Source organism: Mytilus galloprovincialis, chromosome 1 (assembly GCF_965363235.1).
Source record: "Mytilus galloprovincialis chromosome 1, xbMytGall1.hap1.1, whole genome shotgun sequence".
Lineage (NCBI taxonomy): Eukaryota > Metazoa > Mollusca > Bivalvia > Mytilida > Mytilidae > Mytilus > Mytilus galloprovincialis.
The window spans coordinates 81,487,932-81,512,352 of NC_134838.1; the positions used below are offsets into that span (position 1 = coordinate 81,487,932).

General features: G+C 32.8%; 1 long non-coding RNA gene across 1 annotated transcript in view; it reads left to right on the forward strand.

Moving 5' to 3' along the window:
• The first annotated feature begins 7,606 nt into the window (after positions 1 to 7,606).
• LOC143085602 (uncharacterized) overlaps positions 7,607 to 24,421 on the forward strand; it is a 36,553-nt gene continuing 19,738 nt past the window's right edge. Inside the window, exons 1-2 of the long non-coding RNA XR_012981378.1 lie at positions 7,607 to 7,762; positions 8,719 to 9,301. This is a non-coding gene — a long non-coding RNA (uncharacterized LOC143085602). The remainder of the gene's footprint in view (positions 7,763 to 8,718; positions 9,302 to 24,421) is intronic.

The window sequence follows — 24,421 nt, forward strand, 5'->3', positions numbered from 1 at the left end:
TCTCAAAACATTTTGTCATGTCTCAAGACATCATTACATGTCTCAAGACATAAGCAATATTGTAAAAGTTCAGCTGTGACGTCGGGATACTAATTTGTTCATACCCCCCCCCCCCCCGGATGACGTGGTAATAAATATAAATCATCACTGCTTTTCTCTTGACAAGCATTAAAATCCTTGGTTAGTGGAGTGTCTGTTTGCCTAGCAGGATCTTCATTTTCGCAGCCAAATCCGGTCAGAACGTAGACATGAAAACCGATGAAACGTGTATAGAGAATATCTCTTTCTTTTTACGTCATGACCAGGCACAAGGTATTATGTAAAGTGCATAGTATAACGTATACATATTGATAACAATTCAACATCTCTTGCAATGTACGACTTTTTGTACAGAATGAAAAAAATAGATAACTGAGTTTATATTCAACATCATGTATATGCCTATTTGAATCGGAACACCTGTAAAATAATTAAGTCGTCCATATATAGCGCTTAATTGCATCATGTGCGAAAGCAAACGTTCAAAACACATGAAACATGCATTTATATGTTAAAATATAGTAACGTTTCTTGAAAATCTAATTTACCGTGCATGTACACTTCTCAAGAAATACAGTTCTTGGCTGTGAGTGAGAAAATAAACAAAAACATATGAATATAAATATACGAGACAATTTTAAACCATTATAAATATCTTAAAATAAATAGAATAATAGTGATAATTTCCTGTCGTGTTCTATTTATACAATATTTTATTTCAGCATGCAAATATAATATACCAACACAACAAGCTCTTAAACATCAACAAAGTATCAAGGTATTTATTTTCTGTCTCAAGGCAAAACAGTTGTTCTTCAAAATACAAATAGGACATACCAATAAAAAAACAGTCCGTAGACATCTACAATGTATCGATATTTTATCTTCTATCTAAAGATTGCACCTGTAAATACAGCTGTTTGACAAACCACGCCTCTTTCATGGATATATATCATATTCATAGATATTTTGTTTTGTTTACGTACTGCTTCCATGGTATGATCTGTATGTTTCAAATCATAGAGTCGTTAATTAATTATAATTTATACACCGTATACATTTTATTTTTCGCATAACGACAATCTTCAAATTACTCAGATAAGTATGTGCTGTGGATACCATACTAGTTTTGTCGTATCTGTTTATTGCATGAGCTGTAAATCTGTTTGTCAAACAAAACTTCAACACTTGAACATTTGAATTCAATCAAACTGTTTTGATATGTTTGTGAATGCTATAACCATTTAAAAACAAATAGTCTGCCCCATTGCAAATACTCTTACTGTTTAATTTAATATCTTAAAATTGAGAATGGAAATGGGGAATGTGTCAAAGAGACAACAACCCAACCATAGAGCAGACAACAGCAGAAGGTCACCAGCATGTCTTTAATGCAGCGAGAAATTCCCGCACCCAGAGGCATCCTTCAGCTGGCCCCTAAACAAATATATACATTAGTTCAGTGATAATGAACGCCATATTAAACTTCAAATTGTACACAAGAAACTAAAAGTTAAAGTAATACAAGAATAACAGAGGCTTCTGACTGGGGACAGGCGCAAAAATGCGGCGGGGTTAAACATGTTTGTGAGATCTCAACCCTCTTCCTTTACCTCTAGCCAATGGGAAAACCCTGGTGTAATAATTTTTCAGTAATTCATAAATTTATCTCGTTCAAATCTAAAACATTGTTACATACACGAGCGAGACGTACAAGTTGAGATATATAAACACCGTAAGATGGTGACAAGGGAACGTCACCATCTAAAAATGGATAATTAACGATAGGAAATGAAAAATCATCCCTTTTATTATAAATTTTAATATTAAGCTTTACGTTAATGATATAGATATCAAAATCGAGGAAATAGCAGTGGTCATTGTTAGTATTAGCTTTATTTAGAGTAAGTTCAACAGGATAAATTTCTTTAGTATACATACCGAAGTCGTCATTATTGAGAGCAAAAATATCATCCAAATATCTATAAGTATTATTAAATTTGTCTATCAGATGTTGTTTCGATGGGTCTTTGCTGATTTTTGTCATAAATTGTAACTCATAGCAATACAAAAAAAACAGGTCCACAATAAGTGGCGCACAGTTAGTTCACATTGGAATTCCGATAACCTGACAATATATGGAATCTCCAAAGCGAACAAAAATGTTATCTAGTAAAAGTTCAAGGGCTGATAAAGTATCAAGGCATGTCCAATTGACATAGTCTGTTTTTGTTTATTGCTACTAAAAAGTGACCTAAAAGAGTTTGAACATATATATTTACATTTTGATTTTTAAACTGCCCATTTAATTAGGTGTGTGAATTTTTTCTTAATGAGAATGTGAGGCAATGTGCTATATAGGGTAGAAAAATCAAAACTTTGAACAGATTCAAAATCACCAATATAAGCATGCAATTTATCAAGTACTTCCAACGAGTTTTTGACACTCCAAAAGTAATTAATTCCACTATTTTCGAAGGCCTTATTTGAACAATATATTATCAGGGTTTTGATTGTACCAAGTGTACTGATAAGAAGAATAGATAATTTAGTAGTGGAACAATGGCTTGAAGACGAAATAAATATATATTTGTAAGGTGTTTTGTGTAGCTTCGGAAGCCAATTCATAGTTGGGACTTTCATTATTTTTGATTCTGCTTGTAAAGCGGTAGCTAAAAGTTTATGTTTGTTACAGATGTCGTTTTCTGAAAATGGAGTCAGTTGGAAAGTTGGTGAATTGGTGATTTCTTTTTGTAGAATCTCAATGAAAAATTTACGTCAAACAATAATAATATTTTTAGCAGCTTTATCGGCCGGGACAAAAACAAATCCTTGGTTAGTTCTTTTAGTTTATGTTTGATACGAGGAATAGGTTTATTGTGGTTATTGTTAATAGGAAAATGTTCTTTAAAATGTTGCAAACGTATATCAACTATGTTCATTACTAAATAAAAAAAAGAGTCAAAAGATTTTTTGTCAGCTTTTTCCCGTTTTATCCATTTCAAACAGTAACATGTGGAAGATAACTGTCACATTCCTGACATGGTGCAAACATTTACCGAAGAAAATGGTTGGTCAAACCTGGTGTTTTAGCCAAAACTAGCACTTGTTTGGCAGTTATAAAAGGTTGATGCAACAATATAACATAATAGGTTATACTAACTTTCATTAATTCACGTATGCTTCAATTAAGATTAAACCCTTGTTCATTTCTGATATGTATACCACAAATGATTGATCGAATGGATTAAGGATTATGTACCCTTTGTTTTGTCAATGATAAACATATGGATTTTTTTTTTTGCTCATTTACCCTTATATTTGACAATTCGGTTCTTAATCGATACAGGATTTTAATGAAAGAAGCTTTGAATATAAATATTAAATAAAACCAAGAAGAATTACATACCTTTTCAAGTCCTTTCAACTTTACATTCTAGATTGTGCTCGACTTTAATACTCAACTCAAAGTTTTCTGGATTGTTCGTATGTTGTTTATGAAATATTGTAAACAATAACAAGTACAAAAACATGGACTAACAAGTGAGTAATCTATGTTTTATATGTTATAGAGAAAATCTCTGTCATTTAGTCTATGGATTTGATAAAACATGTTTAGTTGATTTGCCACATAATTCCTATTTTCCAATAATTGTAATGAATCTATGATTGTTAATGGGATAAACCACGTTTCCCTCATATATATATGTATTTGGTATATCTAGTTTATTCAATATATTTATGTTTTGATATTAGTGCGCTGTGAAAACTACATAATGCACCGGCCTATAGAAGGGACTTAAACTATTAATGTAATATGTAATACTATTATTAGCAAAAACATTGCAATTATTTAGATAGATTCTAAAATGAAACATGGTAAATTTGCATGAACATTTTTGATAACACAGTTAAACTATACATTTCCTTAAAATGTACGATCGTTATTCAGAAATAACTTTTGATCAGTGTCGTCGACGGTATTGTTTTATAAATGGTTTCTCGAATCTATCATAAGAAGAGGTATTTTTTTCGGTAGATTCCCCACTGCTGGCTTGTAAAGCCAATGTAAAGAAAATAGAAATAATAACACAACACGCCAATTCTATATGATACTGCTGGCTAACCGGAACATAGTCAATTCTGTTATTCACTATCGAAATATGCAACGGAAAAAACATACCTTTACGACTTAATGTCGAGATACAAATTTGAAATTTTCAAATTTTATGCAGGTATGGGTCGCATTATGATGCAATGCAATGCATGAAATAACAATTAACTTGACAAAACAATGCATTAATTACTATTACAATTACATGCATTAATAAAAATTATAATGCATTTAATTACATTTGCTTTTGCAAAGTAATGCATTGAATAACACATTACATTGGTAAATCAAGTGAAAAGATAAATCAAACATTTTGAAAAACAACAAGTTTCCTATAAAAGAAAATTTCAAAGATAAAGTTACATACTTATTTTGACTTAAAATTGACTTTACTTTTATATCTATATAAACTTTGATTTTTTAATTTCAATCAAAATGTTTAATGAGAATTTCTTTCCTTTTTATATAATAAAACTCAATATAATACTGTATTGTGTTTTCCATTTAAAATTGTAGTTTGGTAATTATAGTATATATACCACTTTTATTTTATTTTTTAAATATATGTGTGTGAAATGATTCTGACATAATAATACGATATCTTAATTTTTTAAAGATATATAGTATGTGAAAAAAGTTATGCCATGTTATGAATGTAATGCATGAAATTACACATCCTTTTAGCATAGTAATGCATTAAATTACAATTACATTTAATGCAAAAAATACTTCATTATACATCACATACAATTACTTTGAAAAGGAAATGCATTACCATGCATAATAATAACATATTGCAATACGCAATTGATGGTTTCTTGTAAAAACATATTGATTGAATCTCCTTTAAAACAGTAGAGCAAGAGAAAACATTGCATAAAACGATGATAATAACATCGGCATTGTCAAAGCTAATCCATTTTTTATTTTTGTATTTCTCTTTCCTGGGTGTTCTTGTTTTTATTTGTACTATAATCCTGACATTTTAGCGCTTAATTTTAACATTGTCATATCAGTAAGAGGTTGGGATAGCCATAAAACCAGGTTCTATCCACCATGTGTTCTTATAATGTTCTGTACCAAGTCATATCCAAAGGGCAACAACGGGTCTTAAACACAGCGGGCGTTTTTTTTTTTTTGTTTTTTTTTTTTTTGTAGCAGTTCAGTGTTTCTGTCGTTCGCTGGTTTCGTCTTATAGTTGATGTGTAGCCCTAGGTGTTGGTTTTTGACACAGATTTGTTTCAGTTAAATCGATTTATGACTATCTAACAGTGGTTTACTATTGTTTGCACTTATTTATATCACTGCATTATTTGAAAACCAAAGTATCCAGAAATTAAATTACTTTTTTTAATTTTGTGTTGTAAAACATGTTGGTGAAATAATATTCAAAAGGAGGGACTTAAAGAGAGACGAATGATACCAAAGGGATATTCTAACATCACAAGTCGGAAATAAACTGACAATGCGATAGATAAAAAAGACAAAGAAACAACAGTACACAAAACAACACAGAAAACTAAACACTAAGAACCCCACGCAAACTTGGGTGATCGCAGGTATCCCGAAAGATCAGAAAGATCCTGCTCCACAAGTTTCACCTGTCGTCATGCTTATGTAAGTACAAACCTAGTGACATGTCCAATTCTTCACATTCGGGAGAAGGGGACGAGATTTGGAACATATCTGTCTTCATCTGTGAAACGGGTATTCCATATTATAAACGGTCAGCCAACTCATGATGGCGTACGTATATTAAACGAAGTGATGATTTGAACTTCACCACTTGGAAATCTTGGTTTAATAGCTTCCTTGTAATCATTCTTCAAGTAAATCATGATAGAAAACACAAATCCTGAAATATCATATCAACTGTGACATATATATACTCCGTTTAAAATGATTAATTTAAAACTTCTCATAAGTTCACTGAAATATACATGGGTTGAACGGTGGGTCAAAAAATATTAAAAAGGGTATTTCTGCTTTATTCGGGTAAATTTTGAATTGCTGGCACTCGAAAGAACAGGTGTAAAAAAAATATTTAATATAATGTCAACGTCATTGCAAAAAAAAGACAAATAGGACGAACAACTATATACAAACTCAACACTGAAAATTAAAGACTGACCGACACCAACCCTACAAAAACTGTGGATGATCTCAGGTGATTCGATTGGGTAGTCAGATCCATGTTCGACTATTGATATCCGTCGTGTTGCTCATGTAATTGCAAACCCGAAGATAAGTCACATTCAATGAAAAGGACACGAAATTGTGGTTACGCCATTTTGAACATATCCGTCGTCATCCGTCGTCATCAATGTGTTTAACAGTCTTCAAAAAAAAATTATTGAAACATGCTAAATCTCCAATATAACAACTGTTACCAAAAAGTGAAAGAAATAAAAAAATACTGATCTCCGAGGAAAATTCTAAATGGACAGTCCCTACGCAAATAGCAAAATCAAAAGCACAAACACATCAAACGAATGATTAACGACGGTCATATTCAAGACTTGGTACAGGCATTTTATTATGTAGAAAATTGTGGATTAAACCTTGTTTTAAAGCTAGCTTAACCGTTCACTTGCTTGACAGTCTCATTAAATTCCAATTTTTTTGACAACAATGTGTAAATAAAACAAAACAGTGACAAAATAGGAGTACAACAGTCAAGATTGTATCATAGTCTCAATCACTACAAAACAATAAAAAGGGCCAACAAAGAAAAAACAAAAAGGCATTAAAACAAATCACATTAGCAAAAACGAAAGACAAGAATTCAAACATTTACATAGAACAATGACCCAATGACGGGATGTCATAGTATTAAGCTATGCCTTATTGATATTAACAAGAATAGACTAAACAGTAAAAGTGATAATTAACACTAAGCAACACAAACCCCCCAAAAAAACTTGCTCAGATATAATTTATATTTAATCGTCTTTTACATAAGAGTTATATATATAAAAAAAAAATTCCAAACGGATTGAACATGCATATTTCAAAACATTTTGGTTATCGGAACCATCAAATGAGCTTTCGCGATTGATATGCCAGTAATGAATACCAAACGGTTAGAAGAAAACAGAGAGTATCGATTAAATCATTGTTATCTATAATTATTGTATAGTGTACCATTGACTCATCTTCACTCATTTGCTGAAAACAAAAACCGGCTTCGTCAATGGTGCCAGGTGTTGATGTCATAGTTTAATATGTGAATTGTGTCAAATGGTCAATTAAAACAAGCTGAATAATAAAATATGACGATTTCTAAATTAAGATAATACATTTAAAAAAGAACAAGGATACTTAATAAATCCTTTGATTAATGGTGATTATTCAATTGTTCGATGCGATAAATTATATCACTTACATGTAATGAATGAGTGGGTTTAGGTATCGTTAAAATGACTGTAAGTTTTGTAACCTATCAGATAATGTTTTTTTTTCGTGGGATGACGGATGGATGATTTTTGCGTACTTTCTTATTGAAATTAAAGTATGAAGAAAAAATATTTGAAGACGATAAACGGCCTGGTATTTTGCCTGGTTTTGATTATCTGTAATTTTGGTTTGAGAAGGAATACTAATCTCAGTGTATGTATAAATATTCAATGAATTTGAAAAATAAATTGCTTTTTAGTACAAAAATTTCCATTCTGTCATTCATTATAGGTAATTTCTCATTTTTAATCGTTCATAAAATATCTCATTTCCCCGCTTTGCTGTCTCATTCTTTTTATGGATTTACATTCAGTGTTATATAACGTACATATTATATCTAACTTGTAGTATTTCATATTTACATTTACACCTTGTTACGTATTTATGCAAATACTAAATATGCGAAAAGATGATTGTCACTGATATACTTCATTAAAGTTCAACTGATCCATATGGTACACATGGTGAAATGTTATAGATGGGCCAGTCACTACTTTATAGAGAGATTACAAGAAAGAAAACATTTGAGGGCCTTTGTGACTTCAAGACAAAAACTGGAACAGGGTAAAGGAGGGTGTAGCGTTATGTTTATTTTTGAAAATCAGTTTTACCTTGAGATCAGTTTCAGTCCTTTAAAATAACTTCAAATTAAAACAACGTATGTTAAATTATCCAATGTTATTTTTATTAGATAAACACGACATATCGCTACGTAAATTACGACATCAGAAAATAGACGACGAAGGTTAAGTATAATTTAAAACCAGGTTTGACTTCAGAGTGTCTTTGGAAAATGCCTGTACCGTCACGAATCTAGCAGTTGTTTTTCATTCGTTCCGCTGTTTGATAACGTCTAGATTTGTCATTAATTATGGATTTCCTCTTTTTAAATTTACCTTCGAGTTTCGGCATTTTTGTATACTAGTACTCTTTTCATAATCCTCTTTTTTGCTTATTAATCTATTGTTTGTCTGTAGATTGTGGTCAATATTACTCTTTTAGAATTTCTCCGAAGTGGCAAAATGTTGCAAATAATTTTAACAAAAAAAAAGGAAATTCAAATGAATCTGATTTAAAATATTTTATTAACAATACGTTTTTTTTTTCAGCATAGAGAAAACTGTCCTTCTGACACACTTTTTGAAACTGTTCATATATTTAACTCCATAGCTGAAGCAAAACCAAATTGGCAATCAGTTGAATTGATTGTGCTCAACGTTCTTGATGGTTCCTCTTCAAACTCGTATTTCGACTGTTGTTTGTTTGGAGAACAAATGTTAAGCATTCATCGTTCTGAAGCAAGAATTAAAAACAGCTATATCCAAGGATCAGACCTACCAGAACTGACGGCTAGGCAATATATGTGTTCTACAAAACACACAACGTTCAAGCCTGTGTATGCAGGTCTAGTGGAATATGGTATGCCGTGTGATCCCTGTATCACAGTAAAGCCAGTGATATATCCAATAATTAAGGAACATGGTACTGCTGTGTGTGCGAAAATTGCGTTTAACCATCTTAATCCTGGGCATCTCATAGAATGGTTTGAATACCAGAAATTAATGTATGTTAATACAATTCTAGTAATGTTGCAATATTTAAATGAAGAGGCGTTAAAAGTGTTAACATTCTACGAAAGACAAGGGTTTTTGATAATTTTGCCGTATCCAGCAGTCTTGCCAGGACAGACAGGTAATATTTTTTGTAATTCTGTTGACAATAGCTTGAATACGGTCATGACATGTACCAAATATAACATTGTGGCTGCTTTTCAAGTTAACTTTATACATTCAGAGCAGACAAACAACTTAACTCTATCGGTAGTTGGTCTGCTTTTTAGGACTTCCCTGATCCTGATGATATGTCAACTCTGGTCGATTTTCCTCTGAGTTCAGTATTTTTGTGATTTTACTTTTTCCACACACGTTGAACGGATTTTTCTTTTGACAGTTCTGATGACAGGCTTACATGTGTACCTGAGAATGTGGCCATAATAATATTGAAATTTCTCTATTAAAACCAGTTGTTAAAATTCTGCAAATCATCGTTAATCTTGGAATATATCTCCCTTGTGTGTAGCTTTAGTTGTCGGGGTTTGTCTATACTTTTGGTTTTCTTTGATTTTATCATCTCATTAATTTTAAAGTCAATTATGTTGACGATTATCAAGTATTTGGAAACCGAGCATCTATAAAACACATAACTTATCGAAATACGCCTCTGGTGCTGTTCAATTTATATATCAATATAAAAAAGATGTGGTTTGATGTGGTACCAATGCGACTAATCTCCACCAGAGACCAAATGACACAGACATAAACAATTATAGATCACCGTAGGCCCTTAACAATGAGTAAAGCCCATACCGCAAAGTAAGCTATTTAAGGTTATTTATCGATAATGAAAAGCATACTCTACATTTCCTAAGATTTCTTAAATCTGATACCGCTTTATATTTTTTTAACAAAAGAAACAAACCTACACATTTATTTTGTAACTGTGTTTTAACACTGTTTACAGTTTATGCCAAATCATCAATCCTCTCATATCAAGACGTAATAGTTTTGTACTAGCTCAGAAGCATTAATAAAATTGATAGAAAGCCAACAAAATATTAGTAATGTAGACATACACTTGTAAAAAACATATGATACAATTTTTTTTTATATATTTGATGATATATTGGCTCTCAATTATGACGACTTCACTATGTACCCTTACACTATTTATCCTGCTGAACTGTGTATACATCTCAATTCGCCCGTGTTTGTATCAACGTATTTAATTTTACTAAGATATATCTGTATTACTAAAATTCTACATATGGCTTTACCTTTCACCTTTACTAAATTTTATCATCGGTACAAGAACGTCATTTATAAATATAAATCAACAAGTAGATACCTTTCTATATTCAGGTATTGCACATCCAATTTGTTTATGATAATATTCTATTTAAAGCTCAAACATTCCGGCATTCACCTCAAAATATAACCAAACAGACTTATTCATAAGGGATATAATTACGATACTGTTGTCATGTCATTAAAGATAGTACATTTATTAACCAGTTGATGGCACAATACGGGTTTATGTTCTTCTCATATTTTTATTCATGGTATGATACTAAACCCCTAACGGGAAGGATTGTGCTTGATTTTTATATGCTGAAGGAAATTAAGTAAATTGTTATTCAATATAAATGAATCCTTAGTTACCAGATATTTTGATTTATAAAACCGGTATGCCATTTTGAATTAAAACAAAACCCCGAAATATAACTTTTAATCGATGGACTCCAGCAATAATGTGTGGGATACAATCCATCCTGAGATGCCAAGACTATTAATTTATGATAACAGTAAATGCGGTATTTCAAAAAATAGAAGACATAATGACACTTTTATTTTATCTGACAAAAAGAATAAATAATTGCTGACATTTATTTTATACAACCACAATAATTACTAATTCATTTACTATAACTACAGTAAATTGTAGTTATTATACAGAACACAATTGGCCACTTCATAGTGATCCATACAAATATTTTACTAAAACAATCACTAAAAAAAATAACGATGAATGGACCGAAACAATCAAAGTCAACGACGTAACAATTAAATTTCAGCTAGAGACAAGTGCAAAGTGCAACGTACTTTCCTTAAACAAACTGAAAACAATTTGTTCGCATCCTATCATCACTAAACAAGTATCGCCACTCCGTTCATACTCAGGACACATCATTGACACTGTTGGAGTAATCAATCTTAGGTGTAGTTATAAATGCTGAAATCATGCCGTGAAAGTTCACATTGTAGACCGTAATGTACAATCTGTCATAAGTGCCAAAACGTGCGAAGCTATGAAACTCATAAAGCGCATACATTCAATCACTAACACAAGCGATCCGCAAGAAACGACCAACCATTTTTTACCAAAAAATATGGAACAACAATATGGAGATTTATTCACAGGCCTAGGATGTCTACCAGGAACACATAATATACGTATCAACAAAACCGTAGCACCAGTTGTACACGCACCGCGTAAGATACCCATAGCTATCAAAGACAAAGTCAAAGCTGAACTTGATCGTATGGAGGACATTGGTGTAATCTTCAAACAGCAAGAACCTACAAAATGGGTCAACTCAAAGGTTACTGTCCTTAAACGAAACGGCAAAATTTGAAGGGGCAGAAGCGATTATCGACGACATTCTTATTTGGGGATCAGACCAAAAAAAGAACATGTTAAACCCCGCCGCATTTTTGCGCCTTTCCCAAGTCAGGAGCATCTGACCTTTGTTAGTCTTGTATTATTTTTAATTTTAGTTTCTTCTGCACAATTTAGAGTCAAGTATGGCGTTCATTATCACTGAACTAGTATATACATTTGACGGGGGCCAGCTGAAGGACGCCTCCGGGTGCGGGAACTACTCGGTGCATTGAAGACCTGTTGGTGACCTTCTGCTGTTGTCTTCTCTATGGTCGGGTTGTCTCTTTGACACATTCCCCATTTCCATTCTCAATTTTATGATATGCGTCTGAAACAGGTTCCAGACAGAGCGCGACAACACAACTTGAAACTCAGTGCCGGAAAATGCGAAATCCGCAAACCGGAAATGACATACGTTGGACACCGTCTAACAAGTGAAGACGTGAAACCAGACCCAGAAAAAATCCGTGCAGACAATAAAATGTCAAAACGAGAGTACATCCAGGATCTGCAAACCTTCATGGGTTTTATTCAGTATCTTGGCAAGTTTATGCCAAATATGTCAACAGTCAGTACACCGTTGAGAACACTATTAGAGAAAAACACAGTATGGCACTGGGATGAAAAACAAGAAACTAGCTTTCAAAAGTTGAAAGAAATGGTAACAAATGCACCACTGCTGCAATACTACAATCCGAACAAACTGCTTACAATCAGTGTTGGTGCTAGTTCAAAAGGACTTAGAGCTTTACTGATACAAAATCAGAAACCAGTTGCGTATGCCTCACGTGCTCTTACTCGAACACAACAACGATATCCGTAGATCGAGAAAGAAACTCTTCCATACACCGCCTAGATTACAGAGACTTTTAATAGCATTAAAAAAGTATGATCTTAACGTTGACTATAAACCAGGCAAAGAGATGTATCTAGCAGATCTTCTCAGTAGATCGTTCCTAAAAGAAACAAAGGAAGTATTAGTACCTGAATTACACGTGAATGACATTTATTTGATATCATACTTGCCAATGCACCAGAAATGTATGTTAAATTTCAGAAGAAAACTGCAAATGATGAACACCTTCAGGAATTACAGTATGTTATATTTGATGGATGGCCAAATGAAAAATCTGAACTTTTACACTCTTTGAGGCACTATTGGACTTATCGCGATGAACATTCAGTCATAGATGGACTATTGTACAAGTCAAACAAAGCTATTGTACCAACATCGTTACAAAATGAAATGTTGGACAAAATACACGAATCACATCTTAGAATCATAAAGTGCAAAAGCTGTGCACGTGATGTACTATTCTGGATCGGCATGGGACAAGACATCGAGGACAAAATTGAAGCATGTGGACTTTGCGCTCAACATCAGTCTCTAAACGCAATAAACCGATGTTAATGCCGGAAATACATGAAAGACCCTGGTCAAAAGTTGCTACCGACTTATTTGAATACCAAAAACAACATTATCTATTAGTAGTAGACTACTACTCAAAGAGGCCAGAAGTTATGACACTAGCAAAAACACCATTGATTACGTAAAATGACTAAAGTCAGGATTTGGATATATTGACGAATTAGTTTCTGACAATGGTCCTCAGTTTTCTTCATCAAAATTCAAAAGATTTGCTACCGAATATGGATTTAAACATACCACAAGCAGCCCACACTATGCTCAGTCGAATGGACAAGCAGAAAGAAGCGTTCAAACCATCAAGAAGCTAATTATGAAATCGAAGGATCCGCACAAAGCTCTTTTAGACAATCGAAACACGCCGTTGGACATTGATCTTTCGCAAGCATAATTGTTCGTAAATCGGAGATTAAAAACATCAATTCCTTCTTCATTACCGCTATTGTAAAATTATCAAAAAACTCAAATCGCCAAAGGAAAGCTTAAACCAACTTGTGGACCTGAATTGAAACAGTTAAAACAAGAAGACTCTATTGTAATGTACACAGATGGAATATAGAAAGCAGGAAAAATAATTCAAAAACACCGAACTCCTCGCTCCTGTGTAGTACAAACATCAGATAATAGGCGTTACAGAAGAAACCGTATGCATGTAAGACCAACAGCTTACAATGAAAACACAGTTGATAATGCACATTTCAAGAGCAATCACAATTCAACCATCCATAAACCTTCAACTGTCCGTAACACTTCACAACATTAGTCCGCAGTGAAACCGTTACGTCCGAGGAAAATGAAAGTATTAAACCATCAAAGTCACCCGTGATAAGATCTGGAAGAACAATACAAGTGCCAACCAAATTAAATGACTATGTAAAATAACTTTGTTGAACTGTCTAGATGATTTTAGAACGCATTTAGCATGTTTAGCTAGTTTTTTTTAGTTATCAGAAAAGACAATATATAGACTTTTATATAGAAATTGGAAAAGAGACATTAATCTAGTCAGTATTAATTTCTAGTCAAAACCAATTCAGTATTAATTTCTAGTCAAAATCATTCAGTATAAATTTTAACTGGGTAATACTCAAATTCATTAAATCATTTCATTTTCATTTCATCTTTTAGAAAAAGGGGGATGTCACATACCGTAATATTGACATATCTTAAAAAACTATTTGTTTTGTGACTTTATTCCACGAAATATTTTTTTTTCAAACAAGGATTTTTCGAAAGCGATGATTTAAAAACAAAGTTGTGCTATCATACTTCACCTTTGTTCAAACCTGTTTATTTACTTTTGACCTTAACAAGTTAAAAGGCAACAGTAGTATACCGCTGTTCGAAACTCATAAATCGATAGAAAAAAAAACAAATCCGAGTTACAAACTAAAACTGAGGAAAACGCATTATATATATGAGGAGAACAACGACACAACAGAAACACAACATTAAAATGTAACACACACAGAAACGAACTAAGCATTAGACAAAATGCAATGAGAGTAACAAATATAACATCGAAACTAAATACATGAATTTGGGATCGAAAAGTAACGTGACACGTCTTATAGCAATGTGAATTCACACTCAAATATAAGAGGAAACAAACGACACAACAGAAACACAACGTTAAAATGTAACGCACACAGAAACGAACTATAAGATATCAATGGTCATTTTACTGACTTGGTACAGGACATTTTTTAAAAGACAAAAATGGTGGGTTGAACCTGGTTGTGTGACATGACAAACCTCCCGCTTTAATGGCAATGTTAAATATAATATTTAAATGACAACATAACAATACAGGACTACAAATAAATAGGAGAACATTTAGAACAGAGAATCACACGAATAATAGCTAACAAAAGGCACCAGGTAAAAATTAAATGCGTCAGAAGTGCGTTTCGTCCATACAAGTCTAACCACTGACGCTCAGATGAAAAAAGTTCGAAGGCCAAAAACAAGAACACAGTTGAACAGCACTGAAGACCAAAGTTTAAAAAAAAGTTGTGCCCAATACGGCTAGGGTTTTCTGCTTGGGATAAAACACATCTTTATTATTTACAATAATTGATACTTTTGTGAACAGTAAATTTTATAAAATGACTATGTAATAGATATACATGATTATTAGATAATTTTTATCAACTATGTATATGCATTCAGGTATCACAGATCAAATTTATTCGGTCATTGCGTGTTAATTTGAGTTTTTTGATTGAGTTAAGCCTTCCAATTCATGTTTTACGATTTTTGAACAGCGGTATACTACTGTTGCCTTTATTTAGAGTATTTCTTTCTATGTTGTGATGTGATACAGTTTTTTTTTTTAAAAGGGAGATGGTTTGGGACCATTAAAACGTTTTATCAATCTGCAAAAGTTTGCACCTGTCCTTAGTCAGGAATCTTATGTACAGTAGTTTTCGTCTGTTTATGTAGTCCATATGTGTTTCTCGTTTCTCGTTTAAAAATATATATAATACTATTGTTTTCCCGTTTGAATGGTTTTACACTAATAACTTTTGGGGCCCTTTATAGCTTGCTTTTCGGTGTGAGCCAAGGCTCCGTGTTGAAGGTCGTACCTTGATCTATAATGGTTTACTTTTATAAATTGTTACTTGGATGGAGAGTTGTCTCATTGTCACTCATACCACACCTTCCTATATCTTTTTTTTAAAACTAAATGTCGTATTTGCTTTCCACTCATATTTTCAAAGGAAGCCAATTAGTTGTTTAAAAGATTTTCCCTTTCTCTCTTGTCAGAAGAAAAGAATTTGGTTGTCATTGTCTAATATATAGTTAATAAAACACAATCGTATGTTATAAACATAATATAAAACTTATCCGTTTATCTTTAAGTCCAAAATTACAGTATTATATGACAGTATATTTTTCTTGTTTCAATTACGATGTACATACATGTATGAGTCTAAGAATTGGTCACCATTTATGAAGATATAATATAAGTCTCGGGTGGGGTTAATAAAAAAACACATATTTGGACCGATAAATATAAATGAATAGAAATAACAGAATAAAACGGTGATTGTTTGTTGCTTAATGTCCTGTGGCAAATATTACATTTATACTTAGGACAATTATAATACAGATCAATTGGTAGAAGCATACAGAATAGAGTAAAATGGTAAAACAATAAAAGATATAAAAATATGAAAACGATGAACTGACCCCCTACACATACCACCATAACCACACACACTCGCATAAAAACATCTCTAATAAATATTTTTTTTTTTTTGGTTTCATGTTGCCCCCTCGCCATACATTAAGGTTCTGGAGTCTCGACTGACTTACTCATTCCCTTGATTTCTTCTTCGTTATTTTCCAGGGCGAAGCAATTAAATTCGTCAAATTTATCGGTTTAAATGGCAATTCTCGAATTAAATTTTCTAAGCTCCTTAAGTACATCATCCTATGACGTTGTTTCTGATGCTTTGTTTCCTTTAGGTGGCATTTTCGCACTTTCGTGATAGTAGATATTCAAAAGTTTTGAATTTTGTCAGCGCTGTGCATAAAATAGGGGGACAAAAAAATAAGACTGATAATGCACCATAACTATTTACATTGTGTCTATTACAACATCACATTGTTCAAAAATGTTGTCAATGGTATCCTTCCGGTTCACTGTTGATCAGATCTTCCGGGATAATGTTGTTATTATAGAAATGCATAAGAATGTAACTGTAACACACCTTTTGACGTGTTTAAGTTATATTCTTACACATTTATATATGTATATAAATTTAGTCTCGCGAAATATTGCGTATATCTATTAAAAGTCTATTAGAAACTTTTAATGTATCAATTAGCGTGTTGAAGTATTAATCTTATATTTCGAATAACAGATATCCTTAATCAGTATGATCATGATTACCTCGTAATAAATGTATGTATATGTGAAATATACTGTTTAAGATATAGTATTGTTTTAGATATAAATGAAATGTATGATCATACTGATGAAGGATGTATGTTATCCGAAATATTTAACATTTATACATTCTATTATTATATTTTGGTGATGTTGTACCCTTTTAGGCTTGTTATATTATATTGTGTAGTGTACTTTATCCATAGCCCCGTAAGATTTATCGTTGACTAATATTTAGTCATTTTATATATGTTTATCTATATATGTAGGTGCGATGGTCCTTTCGCTGAAGTATGATGGTTTAACGTGACGTTAGATATTGTGACGTTTTCAAATACAACATTATTGAAAACAAAATAGATTCGCATTTACAGGAATAGAATTTGTAGATAAAAATTCATGCGTACACAGGAAATGAAGCAAAATGAAACGAACAATGTAAGTCTGGGACAGTTTTAAGCATTTGAGAATCAGATGCTGGTTTCCAAAATGTGTAAATCTGATTTAGGCAGCAAATCATTGTTGACAAGGCTGCTACAAAGGGATCTTAGTCTGAAGACCAGTACGAAAATTCAAAACATGACAAATGTATGCCGCAAACTTTTTGTACGACGAGTAAAATGCCGTGATCTCAAAATTAATTTTTTTCTTCAAGTATAATTCACATGATTTTGTTTGGACAGTTTGATAATAAAATTATATTAATTATTAAGAGAGTGTTCGCGCGTTTTATCAAGTAGAATTCACTTTGTTTTATTTTTTAGGAGAATCCTGCTTTGTAAGAAAACGCGTACTTTAGCAACTTTATTATTCTTAAAGTATTCTCTTGAAACGTGTAAGGCCAAAATACTAGTAACCTGAAGGGTTCTATTTGGTGTTCTTCTAAATTTTTGCTGCTTATAGGAGAAACAGCTTATTCTCAAGCTTCTGAACAAATTAAAGTATTTGATTTGACCTGACCAGAAATAAAACCCGATCGTTCAAATGCGAAGCATGGCAAACGCAAATTATTACACCGCAACATTGGGTTCTAACTTCATACTATCGTTCTGAGCTATAGTAAAAATGTATACACGTCACAGTTATACCTTCGTACTTCAGCGTATCCAACAACGCACTTCAGCGTATCTAGCAACAAGTTAGCGTCACAATGTCACCATTGCACTTCAGCATGTTAACCTACGCACTTCAGGGTGGGACATCGCACTTCAGCGTGACCATCGCAATTCGGAGTACCACTGCGGTTCAGAGACCTACATATACGTGACCATTGCAGTTCGGAGTACTACCGCGGTTCAGAGTCCTACATATATATATAACTACGCTGAAGAGCGATTTACGCTGTAGTGCGATGGTTGTTACGCTGAAGTGCGATGGTCTGCCTGTGATCTAGAGTAAAAGAAAAATGCATATGAGATGTTTAAAAAAAATAACGTTATTCAGATTTCACCAAAATAGTTGCTAGAAAAAGGTACACGTAGGGACCAGTCAGTTCAATTTCGGCCTAACACAATAAAATCAGACTATAGCGACGGTTTTCTTAAAAATCAATACAAGTGAGTAATTTCATCATTAAATTGTCCACAAAAAAATCGTATAAACCATACATGGAGAGAAGTCAAAATTAATACATTTAATTTGTCGTACAAAATGGTTTGCGGCATTCTTCCGAACACTGGTTAGATCATCTGCAAACAAAGTTCATCCTTTTGTCGCTTTGACATAGCTTTAAATATTTTTGTAATATCCGCCAGGACTACTGAAACCTGTTCGGGACTTGAATCCTTCGTTTCTTTTTTTCACTTCTATGTTGTATTTGTTGTAACTTCATACATGTTCCATATGAAAACGTCACAATATTTAAACGTCATACCAAACCATCGCACTTCATCGAAGGTGCAATCGTACTTCGGCGTAGACCATCGCACTTCCACGTCCCCATCGCACCTCCGAGTCCTACTTATATATAAACCAAGGTGGTCGAGTGGTCTAGAGCGTCTGATACAAATCTAACATTATTAAGTTGATGTTTAGATTAGTTATATATATGTTTCAGTAAATAGATGAAATTAGGAATTACATGTAATTACTAAAATTTAGGAATAACATGTACTTCCCGATGCACTTAGTCAATACAGGTAATTCCTAAAACGGCCCAGGAATTACCAGGAATTACTAATTTTAAAATGAATTTTTACACCTATTTACTAACTTTTAAAACAATATTGTAATATGGCCAACTGATCAAAAGTCATGGTTATCTTAACTAGAAAATCAGTGAATACTCTTAAAACGTGATAAGCCTTAAATGAACCTTTTTGCTATAGGTGCATTACCTATGAGATTTGAAAAAAAATGTTTGTTGTTGTTAAATCAAAAATGATAGTGATAGAGTGAAATTATATTTCACTTTCTTCAGCCTATCTGTTTCTAGTTTGTTAAATAAGCTGAGAAACATGGACCTCATGCATACATACTCATTTGACCTTCAATTCAACCCCTAGATGGAGATGGTTTAACAATGTATTCAGCCATCAACATTGTAAGGGTTTCGCAGAACCCAGTGTCTCGCCTACTTTTGCTGTGAGTCACAGGACCAACAAAAATAGGAAACAAAATATTAAAATTTTCCTCTAGATACTAACTTTTCACTAGTTTTGTAAGACGGTCCTGTCCAAATTTGGTAAAAATTCAGGCTGGTTTATGAATTGTTATAAATGTTTTGAAAAAACTTTAAATGCAGAGTGTATGTTATGCTAACTGAAAAAACTAGTCCGTTTATAAGTAGTATACGAAAAAAAGGATATTTTTCTTACAAACTTTACTTCCGGATATTATCTTATGATCATAAATAAGCTTCTGTCCATGTTTGGTAGAAATCCAGGATATTTTGAGAAAGTTATTAAATTTTAAAATTTTAAAAAAAATAACGTCAGTGTGAATGTTATGTTAACTTGCATACAAACTAAGTCCATTTATAAGTAAAATAAGGAAAAACTTGATTTTATTTTAACAAAATTTACTTCATGAAATTTATCTTTTGATCATAAACATGCTTCTGTTCAAGTTTGGTAGAAATCCAGAATAATTTAGGAAAGTTATTAGAGTTTAAAAAAAAAAACTTTAACAAAAAAGAGAATATTTGTGGACGTCGCTGGTGACGGAATTAATGTTGGTTCCTTATGCCTCGCTTTTGCGACAAAAGTCCCAGGCTCGACGAAAAGGAAAAGAATGTCAACATTGAAAGTAAAAGAAAAGGGATGGAACATTTAGTTGACTTATTCATTCCACAAAAAGATCATTCTTATACAGGTAGAAAGATGATCAAATTTTGTTGCAGGTATATAAGCTTCATTTTATAGGTCTTGAAAAACTCACAAAAAAAAAAGAAACACAGAAACACGGAAATATGAAAATGTGACTCTTAATGCGATCATTTTTATAAATTTGTTTGTGAAGAAAGTCAGCGTCATCGCAAATGTCTGACAAAAGAAGTCGTAGTTAAACCTATTTTGTAAAAGGAATTAAAGTATGTCTGATAGAGATTTTTATTTAACAAAATCATGTGATTTTAAGAATTATCAATATCATTTAACCGGCATTGTCTAATGTCTATATTAAAAAAGAGCTGCCTAATTTGCCAATAAACTTCTCAAAAATGTACTCCTCAAATGTGGATTGATATTATTGTCTTGCATGCTGAACATGATTTTTAGGGAGTTTCAAAACTTATAATAAACATTTTCCAGTTTCAATTCACAAACACTAAATAAACTCATCATAGATACCAGGACTAAATTTAGTATATACGCCAGACGCGCGTTTCGTCTACAAAAGACTCATCAGTAACGCTCGAATCCAAAAAAAGTTAAGAAGGCCAAATAAAGTACGAAGTTGAAGAGCATTGAGGACCAAAATTCCTAAAAGTTTTGCCAAATACAGTTAAGGTAATCTATGCCTGAGGTAGAAAAGCCTTAGTATTTCAAAAAACTCAGAAATTTGTTAACTGTAAATTTAAATGTAAAGAGTATGCACTTTTAATGTGCCATATAAAGGTATTTATTAACATGTTTAGTAATTACGTGTAATTCCTAATGTCACTTATTTACTGTAACATATGAATAATGCGAGTTATATATAAAATATATCATATGGGATCATGATGCGTTTCATTATACAGTCACTAGAAATAAGTATATCATACAAACAAGTCTAAACAAGTGACAAACCATACAATATATATGCCCACTGGATCTCAGAGTGATAGAGATACATGGTTAATACAAATATTTATATAAGTCTGAAAAGTTTTTTTCTTATTGCCAAAAATTAGACTTTTTCAGATATTGTCTCATATAATGACTGAATAAATAGTCAAAGATAAATCTTACAGGGCGATGGATCATGTAATTATGATACAGTGCACTACAACATATAATATATAACAAGACTAAAAGAGTAAAACATATATATAAGATTGTTATTTAAAACATGAAAGTACTAGTGAATTAAAACTATTCATACCGGAAATGTTGGATTTATTAGTAATCTATATACACATATTTTGATAAATAAAAAGTCCTTGGTACAGAAAATATAGTTTAAAAGTAAAAAACACAAAAAAATCACATTATAAATCGAACATTGTTTCTGTTAGCGCCTTCACCGCATATCCTGCAGTTCATCAGACAGAATTGTTATCGTACTAGTAACGACTTGTAACGACTTGTGATGAACCCCAGGAGATGCGGTGAATGCGCTAACAGAAACAATGTTCGATTTATGATGTGATTGTTTCTGTTTTTCACTTTTAAACTATATATATATATATATATATATATATATATATATATATATATATATATATACGCACACAACTCGTTTAAACATCAACCCAACAATGTTAGATCTGTAAATTTGCTTTTGCAAATTAGTTTATCTTCCCTCGCCGGGATTCGAACCCATGCTACTGGGATATCGTGACACCAAATCGCCTGCACTGTAACCGGCACGCTAGACCACACGACCATCTGGGCTTCATAAAAATGAAGCTTTCGGTGGCCGGGTGTTACCTTTCCACGTCAGTTTTAATAGCGTCGTACTACAATACATGATATATGATGCATGAAGATGTTTTTTACAGATCAGCTAAATTATCTATAGGAAAGGATCCTGCAAATTAATGTAAGATACAGTCACAGAAATAATTATATTTATAAGTACGTCTGAACCAGTGACAACTCTACAAAAGATTTATCCATCGGATCACCAGCAATGATGGTGAGGCATGGCTTTGTACATTCTGTATATAGAACTCGTCTAAACATCAACCAAACAATGTTAGATCTTTAAATTTGCTTTTGCAAATTTTTATATATATATATGTATAAAAAAATTATTAAAAGATTATAAGGGTTTCGATTCATCACTTTTACTAGAACTTTCACTGCTTTCACAGATCTTCAGGTAATATGACTTATATATGTTACAGTAAATAGGTGAAATAAGGAATTACAAATAATTACTGAACGATTCAGTAAATTCCTGTAATTACTAGTCAATTAAGTAATTACATGTATTTACTGATTGTTTCAGGTATTACAGGTTTTCACTGATTTGTTTGTGTAATTTTCATAGCTATTTACTAACTTTAAAATATTAGACATTATCAAGAATTTAATACGAAAGTAAATGGGTAAGGATTGTAGAGCTAACTTTAAGCCTCGGTCACACCTTACCGGATAGCTCGAACGGACGCCTAACGCATAACTTTTTTCAATCCGTTCATGCCCGTTAGACGTCCGTTCTTATCCGTTAGGCGTCCGTCCATATCCGTTGCATGTCCGTTAAGCGTACGTTTTATCCGTCGACGTCCGTTCTGTCCGGTGGAAAATTTTGAGCATATTCAAAACTTTGAACGGACGTCCAATGGATGAAATGTCCGTTTGAAGTCCGTTAGGCGTCCGTTTTGTACGGTACTCGTCCGTTTCGTTTCCGTTTTGTATCCGTTATGTGTCTGTTATACATCCGTTTGAGGTCTGGCAGACAAATTCACCAACGGACTTCTAACGGACGTCTAACGTATAAAACGGATGTTGAACGAATGTGAAACGGACTTCTACCGGACGTATAACGGATAAAACGGATGATGAACGGATCTGAAACGGATAAATGCCGATTGAAAATTTGTCATCAGAAATGCCAATTAGATTTCTTAAGGTTCGTGAATTCTTATTATTCTTAATCGATCTTAGAGTAAGGACACATCTTCACAATTAAGCAGTTGTTATTCAGGTCAGACACTGCCCTTTAGCGGCATTTTGAAGAACAAACCAAAACTAGTTACACAAAACATTTTCAATATTAATGCGATTTACATGCATTATTATTGTCGCCTTTTATTTTTTCGTATATCTTGTTTATCCGTTTTATCCGGTACGCTTCCGTTATGTGTCCGTTTTATGCGGTACTCGTCCGTTGGATGTACGTTCGACATCCGTTCTGTCCGGTACGTCTCCGTTTCTCGTCCGTTGTATATCCGTTGCATGTCCGTTATGCATTCGTTAGGCGTCCGTTTTAGTTGGTCAGTACATCAACGGAATTCCAACGGATAACAATTTTGTCAACGGACAACTTTTATTTTCATCCGTTAGGCGTCCGTTCGTCTTATCCGGTAAGGTGTGACCGAGGCTTTAGGGTTAAAGAATCACATGTTCTTCAAGATTGCATGCTATTTATCTACTGTGTGTGTATTGAAACATGACAATGATTGTTTAATAATTCTATAACTAGCTGAAAACCATTTGCAACATTCAAATCAATGATAAAAATCCATGACATGACAATATTTTATCTACAAATTATCTAAACCAACATGCACATTTAATCAATTTACATATACTGTATACTTATTTAAAACAATGAATGCAAGTTACGTATGATGAAATGACAAACTGTTATGACATTTTGAGTTACAAAAAACGTTAGCCTTTACACATTTGCTGGTCTTTCGTACACAACCTGTTAACATGCCTGTTGACGCGCTGCTTCCCTAACGATTAATTCTACTTGGGTATTTGCATCTCCCAAAGCTAACGAATGGATTGCTGAGCAAGTGAATTGATTCCTCGAGTTAGATCTATTTAAAATTCTATTTTTAGCCGAGTTTGAATTGGTCATTTGTCTTATCATGTTCCAATCTTATGACAAGTTTGATCTGAACCACTGGCATGAAGTTCCTGTTGAATCCATCTAAAAAAAATGCAGAACA